Consider the following 8,791-nt stretch of genomic DNA (forward strand, 5'->3'; position numbering starts at 1 on the left):
GGCTAGCGCAGATAGCCCTTGTGTAGCTTTGCGCGAAATTCAAAACAAACAAACAAACTTTACGTCTTTGAGGAGCTCTGATAATATAGTAAGTTATTCGTTTTAAGTTATTGCATCAGACTTATTTTTAAAATCTATACACTGATCATTGAAACATTGTGTATGGTAAGAGTTTGTGAAGTTTTGAAAGTTATATGTATTACGTGCCCAATAATGGTTCTAAGAAACTTGCCCCCCCCCCCCCGTAGTTTATGAATAATTATAAGATTATGCTGGATTAATCTATAAAAAAAAGCACACAAGAACCGCAGGTGGCACACTGTAATTTTACTGTTCATCAATCTCATAAAGAAAAATAACTGATGAGCTAATAACTGTTTTAACAGGACTGGTTCTACCTCCCGACTTTGCTGGACCTATACCTAACATTAGCACTGCCATCGGCCGAGATGCAGTTCTAGAATGTCACGTGGAGAACCTGGGAATATACAAGGTAAGATGGCGGCAAATACCTTCTTTCAATATAACGCGATGTTACTGGAATGTAGTAGTTGCCTTCGGACCATAAAGAATTGAGAACACTGGATAAACTGGTGTGAGATTACGAGACAAACTCCACAACACGCTTAGCTGTACTGCACCACACTAAATACTATGATGATGAAATTGAGTCGTGGGTAACACGAGATAAGCATATTTCAAATCTAAATATTACTGAATTCGTTTGTAAAGAAGAGCGGATTTCGCCAGAGAAATCCCGCTCTTTTTCTTATTAAACGGCCTATTTCACCAAAACTAATGAAATTTTACTTTATTACAATATTAATCGTTGATTATTCACTGTTAAGGCATATCAGAATTTTCACAAACGTAAAGGGGAAGATATTACCTAAACAATCAGTCCAAAAAGAGAGGACACTAAACGTTCAGTTGAAATGCTATGCAGATTATTAATTTCAATTTATTTGAACGATTTGCTTAAGCAAAGAAAAGGGAGTTGTTTCCTTGTGACCTACAAAACGATCGATAATGGAATTCTGCTACAGATGAATTTATGGCTAGAGGACTAAAAACCATCTTCATAGACAATATTAATATAGTGAGATTGTTAAACGATATACAACCAAAGGACAGAACACTTCGAAGAAGGAAATCTTCAATGTTCTTCACAGCACAGATCTTAAGACACCAACAGTCTTTGGAACTATTGCAACCTAACCAACCCAGAGCAACCCTCTCATCCAAAAACGAAGGTTATGATTATGAACGAGAACTGTTTAACTCTTCCAAGAACAAAAAAGACATTGCAATGCAGCTGGCCATATTCCTGATGTCGCTAAAAAAGATAATTAACAAATATTTGGTGAACGTTCATGAGCTTTATTCAATGTTTCTCACAGTACAGATCTTAAAACACCAATAGTCTTTGGAACTACTACAACCCAACCAACCCAAAGCAACCCTCTCATCCACGAATGAAGGTTATTATTATGAACGAGAACTGTTTAACCTTTCCAAGAACAACAACAACAACAAAAATTGCAATGCATGTTCCTGGTGTCGCTAAAAAGATAACGAACAAATATTTGGTGAAAGCTCATAAGCTGTAATCTACACCGTTGTTTTCGTGAGATGGTGGATCATTGCAACGCATCTTGACCACACACCTGCCACATCCTCCTTTACAGCTCTAATGGTGGTTTAGACCGTCGACCTTGGAAGACGGATCACACGTCCACTGGAGAAACTGCTGTAAGTTTGTCAAGCTGTGTGCTTTAAGATTGATTTTTCCGTTCTTCAAATGAGCTTGTTACAACTAAAATTGCAGTGTCGAGCAATAGTGCGTAATCTTGGACATCAGAGTGAGCTCGATCGACGATAAAATAAGTGATACTTTCAAGGGACATGGAAAGTTGTTCTTAAAATTGGCTATTAACGTCAGTAGAAAGTTCCTTCTAATGATCACATTTTACTCTGTATACTGACATGTAAGCATCGTCTTGGTATAATTAATGTCAAACAATTTCCTATTTAATATACTAAGAAGTGGAAGTATCTCTACAGATGTTTAAAGTTCGCTCCATTATAAGAAAAAAGAAAGAAAAAGGATAGAAATGTTTATTTAGCTAAAATAGAAAATATTTCTTACGATTAAATGAGACAAATGTATAAATCTGTAACTCACACTCTTAAATAACAACAAAATATACTTCTTGGAAAATAATTAATAAGACTGTAATCAATCAAATTTATTAAATATTACCCTACAAATTTGAAACACATTAGACTGAACATATTTCTAGGTGTATTTCAGTGGGCATATAACTTCACCAATGTCGAAATGAGTACTATGAGATAAAATAGTTTTATTACAGTTTCTTTGTTTACATGAATTTTCTGTTTGTTTGTAGTTAAGCACAAAGCTACACAATTTGCTATCTGTGCTCTGCCCACCACGGGTGTCGAAACCCGGTTTCTAGCGTTGTACGTCCACAGACGTGCCACTGATTTTACTGTATAGACAAGATAAGAACAGGTGTAGTAAAAACTATTGGTATGAAAAGGCTGATTTTTAAAAGTGAGTTCACAAAAATAACACAAATCAATTCAGTCTATCTGCAAGCAGATCTGACATAGCCTGGTGATTAGGAGCTCGACTCGCAATCTGTGGGTCGAAAGTTCGAATCCTCTCATCGAACATACTCGCCCTTTCAGCCGTGGAGGGCGTTATAATGTGACCACTATTCGTTGGTGAAAAAGTAGCCCAAGAGTTGGCGGTTGGTGGTGTTAACTAATTGCCTTCCCTCTAGTCTATCACTTCTAAATTAGGGATGGCTACGAACAAACAAAATCATCCACAGTCCTATAATGCTCGATTGGGTGACATTCTATCGAAATACCTATTCCAATAAAAGGTGTTTTGTTGCGTCAGGTATATAGAATTAATTATTTGGGTAATACACGTGTCATTAGAGCTTTGATTTACTTGTTTCCGTCAGCCCTATAATGCTCGATTGGGTGACATTCTATCGAAATACCTATTCCAATAAAAGGTGTTTTGTTGCGTCAGGTATATAGAATTAATTATTTGGGTAATACACGTGTCAATAGAGCTTTGATTTACTTGTTTCCGTCAGCCCGATCAAATTATTTTTGTATGCCTGATATTTCTTTTATAGATTGAGGCCACAAGTTAATTGAATTCATACACATACACATTCGCAAAATGAATCACTATGAAATTATGAATTTATTAAAAACTTTTAAAACTACAGTGTATTATTGGTTATGTCAGCACAATATAGGTTACTTAGAGTTGTTAAATATACACTATTTAATATTATTTTAGGTCACTCCCGTACGAAGAATTTTGCAAAGGGAAATGTGACACTTTGAGGGAGACCCATTACTTACTCTGAGTCCGGAGACTCATAAGTTTAATATAGAAATGAAAAATGTGCGTAATTAGGTGATTAAAAATATAAGGTGAAAATGTTTCTCAAAGAAATCAGGTTAGATTGTAACTCATAATGAAGGTCATCAGAATATTTTTTATAGTGGCATGACGAAATTCACTTAAAATTATCAGGGTCTCTTCTTGTCTATTTAAACTATCAGGGGTTTTAATATCGTGGAACACGAAAAGGCTCCTAGCCAAAAAAAAAAACAAAACAAAAAACAACAAAAAAACGACGAGGCACTTGTCTCATTGTGACTAAGGCACTGCTATTATACATTTCTATGCTTATAAAACGTTTATTATTATTTTTCTATTTCAAAAGAAGGTGTTTGGGTTCTGCCAATCAGTGTGTTGAGACCCTTCTGACGATAATTAGCGGCTCTTCTGATGATATTCAGATCCTACTCTGATGATACATAAAAGGAGCCCTTGATTATTATCATTAGAGGTATCAGTTCTGATTATCATTAACATGTTTTAGTTACATCAAACTTTACTATAAAGGGGTCATTTCATTAATAATATCAAATTTTACTGTAAAGGGGTCATTTCATTAATAATATCAATTTTTACTATAAAGGGGTCATTTCATTAGTAATATCAAATTTTTACTGTAAAGGGTTTATTTTATTAATAATATAAATTTTACTGTAAAGGGGTCATTTTATTAATAATATAAAATTTTACTTAAAGGGGTCATTTCATTAATGATATAAAATTTTTATTGTAAAGGGGTTATTTCATTAATAATATCAAATTTTACTGTAAAGAAGTCATTTTATTAATAATATCAAAGTTTTACTGTAAAGAGGTCATTTCATTAATAATATCAAATTTTTACTGTAAAGGTGTTATTTCATTAATAATATCAAATTTTACTGTAAAGGGGTCATTTCATTAATAATATTATGCAGTTTTTACTAAGTTGCATTTTTGCTGTTAATGGGGCAATTTTTTATTGGATAGCGTTGGATGTTTTTTCATCTATTCATAAAAATTTTGGCACGGCATGTCCAGATGGTTAGGGCGCTTGACTCGCAATTTGAAGATCGCGGGTTCGAATCCCCGTCCCACCAAACTCACCCTTTCAGCCGTAGGGGACTTTATAATGTGAAAGTCAATCCCACTATTTGTTGGTAACAGAGTAGCCCAAAAGTTGGCGGTGGGTGGTGATGACTTGCTGGCTAGCGCAGATAGCTCTCATGTAGTTTGCGCGAAATTAAAAACAAAAAAATTATAAAAAATTTAAACCCGAGGGGGGCCTTCATTGGAATAAAAAAGGTGTGACCGCAACCAGCGCCCCCTCTCCTGACGGAGCTTATTAGTCACAATGAACAGTAACTAGAATATTGAAATATTTAGGGACAATAAATGCTCGCTTAATTGATTAGTTAGCTAATGATGTACACTCTACTGAATCTCTCAGCAAATAGTTTGGAAATAAGAGGGAATCCTCAATCACCGCGTCACTTGAAATTGTTTTAGGCAGGATTAGAGTCAATTAATCTATGAGACCTATGTTTTTTTTATTAGCTATATTTTTGTGGAATCTCTACCAGCCTACACTCAAGTTGAAATTATTTTCGGCAGGATTAGTGTAAATTAATTTATGATACCTTGGGCGTGGTCAAATACACCAATCGAAAGAGTTTAATCTTCTGAGTCGAAAACTGTAATTAGATCTCAAATCGGTCAAGAGATGAAGGAGCTAAAAGTTTGTACTTGAAAAACAACAACAAAACTCTCAGAGCCGTTCCGTGAGCCACTATGCCGCGGCAAAAAATCAAGAACTGGGATATAGTTATAGATTTAAGTCTCTTCGTTTCCGTATACCAGGCTCTTATAGATATTTATGTGCTAATGTTTATCTGATTTTAAAGTTTTAAGTTGTTTTTTTATATCCCATTTTTGGAAGTAGGATGGTTGAGTGTAAACGAAAACAAGTTAAGACACCAGGAATATTTAAGTGCACACGACTGACAAAAAAATACAAAAAATAAACTGTGTTTCAAAGTTTTGAATTTACTCTGTAAAACCTTACACCGTTTTTGTTACAAAAATATTTATGTTATCTATGTTTTTTGTTTATATGCTAGAGGGCATTAACACTGAGGTGGTTTGTTTGCTGACCTTAGAAACTCATGGTAGCATTACTGTGGTATTAAACATTTTATCAGCGATAATATTAAAACTATAGAATTAAGGTGAACAGTAAGTTGGTTTCTTATAGCAAAAAGAATAACTACAACATGAAAGCATTAAACAAATGCATGGTGGGAAGAAAAATGGTTTCTATACAGTATATATATATATTATTAAGAAATATACAGTTACCAAAGTGTCCTTGTGAAACGTACTTCAACAAATACCTGGACTTTCTTATATAATATTTAACTTGAAGTCTTGAGTTGATTCAGATCCCAGAAAGCATAGTGCTTATAGTCCCAATAAAAACGAAAACATAATTTGTTTAACTTTGTACAATAATATTGATTAACTCAACATGTTTTCCATTACAACAACTTAACTGTCTTATATAAAAACATAATTGTCGATTAATTATAAAATGTTTCGAACACAATACAAGATAAATTGTACAATAATTATATTCATAACCATTTTGTGTACTTGAAATTAGACCTCAGGAGAAAATAAAGAGCGAGGAACATGGTGTTTTTGGTGTAGCACTTAGACACATTGGGAAAAAAAGTAACTTTTTCTTGTCACATAGTGAATTGAAATCAGTAGCTTTTTTTTCTTAAATAAAAAACTACATTATCATAAGTATACGAATACATTCTACAGTTAAACGCCAGTTTCGAACAAATTCATTATGTTGTTGCGTTCACTGTGTCAGGAAGGATCAAGGGATTCGAGCTTAAACGAACTGCTTCAACATTTAATAAAGGAGAGAGCCTTTAAGGGGAGAAAGTAGATTTACAGAGAAGAGGAGAAAGTTTTGGTATTAAATTGGAATGGATTGGAGCACTAAGAATTCAGTGTTATAGGATAAGTAAGAAAAAGTTTTTTAATCGGATTTTTTTTGTAAAATACTGCTCTTTGAAATCAATGTATTATTTTTTCAGTGGTAGCTATCAAATGTATATGTACATAATTAGATAATTTGTGTCTTGAGACCATTCTTTTAATAGTCATCACAGTTTCATTTGAAAAGCACACTTAGAAAGTCTTAGTAATGGTTGGTTGACGCCAAGTTACCGAAAGTTCATTAACCAATAGAATCTTGTAACTTCATAAATATATTATTGTTGTAACCCAATGATTTCTGAAATGTACTGAAAGAATCATCACCTATCAAATATGTTAACTAATTATTTATTATTTTTGTAGAAATACAATACTATACAATGTGCTTGCACATTTATTTAAAGCTTAATTTAAAATAACATCGCAGCATTCATTGAATTCGTATTACGATGCATACTAATTATTGGTAGTTAAATTTAATTTATTGAAGAACCTTTAATCAGTCTTTATATGTACGAATCTGAAAACAGGATAAATGTTCATTTAAATAATAAAACCGTAAAATATCTTAGAAGGGAGCTTATAACTGTAATACAGCTAAGTGAAATGATTGTTTCTTTATCATATTTTTCAAAATTGGACGAAGAACTATTTATGAAACTCACTAGAGTTTGCACATCAAAATACAATATTGCAGTGCTTAGCTTTTCACAAATGTTGAGTAGTTTTAGAATCTGAATTTGTAACAAAATACTTCTTTTGTGAAATGGTATTTGTAATGAACTCGTAACTGGATATATTTTCTCTCATTCAATATAAATGTATATTATAGTACAATAGAGAACATTGATTGAAAATGCTAGGGAACTGGAATAAATTGCAGTTTTGACCATGAACTCTAGATATTTCAATCACTGGACAACAGAAAAGCTAACGTTGATGTGTGAGTTTTCCCTCACAGTTTTAAAAAATATCAGTGTAACACTCATTAAGAGCATAATACCAACTCAATTTCATTTAAAGATTTTTTTGCCATTTTTATAACTGTCTCTTTTGTGTTTTTATTTCGATTCGCTTGTTGGCGAAATGGAATGTTTCAGCTATACGTGTTTTTCTTAAAATAACAATATGTGATATTATGTCTGATTTCCTTATTTATGTCTACAACCTATAATAATGAGGCCGTATATCATCATTAAAAGCTTTTACCTCATCATTTCTTGATGTCACATAAGCGTCTCTAATTTCAAGACATCACTTCGAAACATGACCTTCATTAAAAATGACGCATATCCCCCATTTGTTAATTGAAATTCATAATTTCAGTTCGGTCTTAAATTCTGATGTTATAGTATAAATAGAATGGCGTACAGCGGCTTTAATAACATTAGTCGTGGGGAAGTGTTACCATGGAGGAGACCAAAATATATTGAAGTCACACTGTTCGAAAATAATAACACTCTCAGCTATCATTCCTGCTTGTTTTTCTTACACACTTATAGTGCAAACACGTAACATGCCATACCGTAAGCAAGGGAGAAATATTGATTTATTAACACGATTATTCGTCGGACGAAATTTAGTTGTACCCAACAGATGGGAACAAAAATTCTCTTACTTTTGAAACGCACCTGTTTTTCAAGATACGTTATATTCATGTTTTTTTTTTTGTTGTTGTTTATCTGTTTTCATTGCTTACATTTGATGAAATGTTGATACTAAGGACGGCACATCTTATCGTTTCGGTTTTAAGATTATTTCAAAATCCTTCGTTTGCCTTTGTAATTTCTAAAATTCAAAATATCCAAATGCCATCCTACAAAAATTATTACATTAACAAATTTCAAAAATTAAAAAAACATGTAAATTTTCCTCGGACTATTTATCTAAGATACACCAAATAAATTCTAGCAAGATCTCTTTGCCTTTTTTGTATCCTAAAAATCCTATCATCAAATAGTTGTAACAAAGACTAAATATAACAAGGACTAATAGTGAATCTATCCACATTAGTTAATCAAAGCATATTTTTGGTCTATGTACTTAATATATTGGTATAATAGTGAATCTATCCACATTAGTTAATCAAAGCATATTTTGGTCTATGTACTTAATATATTGGTAAACTGATAGGAGAACGGAATTTTCAGGGAATTATTAGTAAATTGTTTGTTTTTGAATTTCGCGCAAAGCTACACGAGGGCTATCTGCGCTACCCGTCCTTAATTTAGCAGTTGTAAGACTAGAGGGAAGGCAGCTAGTCATCACCACCCACCGCCAACTCTTGGGACTACTCTTTTACCAACGAATAAGTGGGATTGACCGTCACATTTTAACGACCCC

At 33.0% G+C, this 8,791-nt stretch overlaps 1 pseudogene; it reads left to right on the plus strand.

The window, feature by feature from the left end:
- LOC106478020 overlaps nt 1-8,791 on the plus strand; it is an 83,803-nt pseudogene that overhangs the window by 47,548 nt on the left and 27,464 nt on the right.

This window comes from Limulus polyphemus, unplaced genomic scaffold (genome assembly GCF_000517525.1).
Source record: "Limulus polyphemus unplaced genomic scaffold, Limulus_polyphemus-2.1.2 Scaffold173, whole genome shotgun sequence".
NCBI classification, from domain to species: Eukaryota; Metazoa; Arthropoda; class Merostomata; order Xiphosura; family Limulidae; genus Limulus; species Limulus polyphemus.